Source organism: Brachyistius frenatus, unplaced genomic scaffold, assembly GCF_029030835.1.
Source record: "Brachyistius frenatus isolate BFR_SWC_R1_liver_20210118 unplaced genomic scaffold, ASM2903083v1 Contig_148, whole genome shotgun sequence".
NCBI classification, from domain to species: domain Eukaryota; kingdom Metazoa; phylum Chordata; class Actinopteri; family Embiotocidae; genus Brachyistius; species Brachyistius frenatus.
Genome location: NW_027210747.1, coordinates 744,036 through 746,334, shown reverse-complemented (window position 1 = coordinate 746,334; position 2,299 = coordinate 744,036). Strand labels below are relative to the sequence as shown.

Here is a 2,299-nt window from a genome sequence, read left to right as displayed (position 1 = left end):
TCATCTCGGACTCGTGAACTGTGTGTACAGATATTAAAAGCAACGCCACTTATTGAAATGCTGTTTAAATATGAAACGTGTCATCGAAAATAAAATGCCGGGTGTCTGGAAACCCCAGAAGTCTCCTGCGGTCATCTGTTTCAAGATACCGGAAACTGCCTGCCTCTGCTGACTTGACGTCACCAGTTCACGATCATATGGCAGCATCGCGGGGCACAGCGGAGCAGACAGCAGCAGACAGCATCTTCATGGTTCCAGCTCCGGTGGGATGAGGAGTTTATCTGCGCCCAAAGAAACAGAAAGGGGTCTGTGATTACTGATCGATAAATATACCTGAGGTTGTCTTTTCTTTGAGGCTGCCGGGTTTGTTGCTTCAGCGCACGGCTACGAGAAGGAAAGAAAGAAAAAGGAAACACAGACGCTGCAGACCAGTTCAGCCTCTGGTATGTTATTGTGCCACCGAAACTCTTCTTCTAGTTTTTTGTTTTATCGCCTGTTGATAAAAGACTGAAAAGCAGGGCTTATTCTCACTGTGTAGTGTTGCGTTTTTCCTTATGTCAGCCATGTGCTCTTGTCACCGTTGCCTTCACGGTCGTCTCTTAAAACGAAACGCTCACGTTTCGTGCAGTCAGTCTACCCTACGTAATTAAAAAAACGATACAAAATTAGCACGTCGGTATATGTCAGTAGCATTCATCAGTAACACCGGCAGTGGTTCAACTTTACAGCCCCAGTCGGTCCGTCTCGGATTGTTCTTCCTAGTAAATGGGGTATTTCCAGTAATCTGTAAACGCACCCCTATTTCTTCCTGTTGCTGACTCGAGCTTCCTTTTCGATCATCTTTCTTAAAAAACAAGCCCCTTCACAACATTGTGTGCTGCAATAATTAATTTTGAGGTATAAATGTTATAGTTAGACAAAAATATTGGCCAAAACATGTTTTAAAATTGTGAATTGTAAATTCTCCATCTTGAATTGGAAACTAACTGATTATTAATTTCTTGCAGGTACGTGTCCTTTTAACCAGCAGCCATGGTGGCAGCAGTCCTGAAGCTCTATTTAATTGGAACAGCGCTCACTGTCCTGGCACTGCTTTACGGAATAGCGGACTCCTTTGGTGGTCTCATGTACGTCCAGGACCGTCACTACGTACTGGAGTTGGACCAACAGACACAGAGGCAGCTCTCCCCAAGCAACCACCAGAGAGGACTGTCTGTGACTAAAAACATTGGCTCCTAAGGGAATCGTAGGGATCAACCTGTTGGACACGTTGTGCACTTTAAAGACGGTTTCTTGATATGGACGCATGATCCTGCAGGATGTTTCTGTTTCTTGTGTTTCGTTCCATCTGATGTCGAAAGTTGTAGCAGCCAATCTCTGTCAAAGCAACAACGGATGTATTAACACTACTGAACACTAAATTTCACTGGAAATAGAAAGGATTCTCTTTGGGGTTTTTTTTGTAAATAAAATGAGCTAAACCGTGCAGCAGTGAGTAGATGCTTATTGCAGCCTCTTCTGAGGAACATGAGTCATATGCTCAAAGGAAAGATTATTCATTTTTCAGGTCAGGCTGACCAAGTTTCAAATCTGCTGAATACGCAATAGATAATTACAGAAATGGACTGAAGCACACATTCAAATAACTTTAAAAAAAAAAAACAACAACTGCTGGAGCAGAACACTCACTGGATTGGTTTGACCTCAAGTGCTCGGTTTCATCATTAAACCCTGAATGCCAGGTTGTTCTTTTGATCCCACCCAAAATAATGTTATTAACTTTATTGCTGGGTTGAATATTACACAACGCGGTGCCATTTCCTGTCTCGTTCTCCTATCTCACTTTATACTTTTACAACAAAATATAAAAATAGTATGTTTATTTCATGATAAACATGATTGTAACGATAACCCGGAATGCAGAAATGATGTTTTACCTCATTAGGACTGGGCTTCGACTGTCTCATGAGGATTACTGGTCCAAATAATGTCAGTGTTTTACCAGAATGTCTAATGCGTTTACCAGAATGTATACATACACACATAAATATCCATCTTGCATAAAGGAGTGTGTAAAAAAATTAAAGGGGCAGCAGATAAAACACCAGTAATAACATGCAACATCATGTTTTAATGAGATTAACATTGCTTTAAAACATGTCCAAATAAGCTGTTACACACTCAGACTGGGCTGCAAAACCTGTTGTAGAAATCCTTGAAACAAACATTTATAGCCCACAGCAAAGAGTCTGTTTCGAGTTGCCTAAATCGATTTAACCAGAATTAGAACCCAGCACAA

The 2,299-nt window shown here is 41.3% G+C and overlaps 1 long non-coding RNA gene across 1 annotated transcript; it reads left to right on the top strand.

The window, feature by feature from the left end:
• Positions 1-187: 187 nt before the first annotated feature.
• Positions 188-1,486, top strand: LOC138631049 (uncharacterized). The gene is made up of 2 exons (XR_011311695.1): positions 188-443; positions 1,008-1,486. It is a non-coding gene; the product is annotated as an uncharacterized lncRNA (long non-coding RNA).
• The last annotated feature ends 813 nt before the right edge of the window (positions 1,487-2,299 follow it).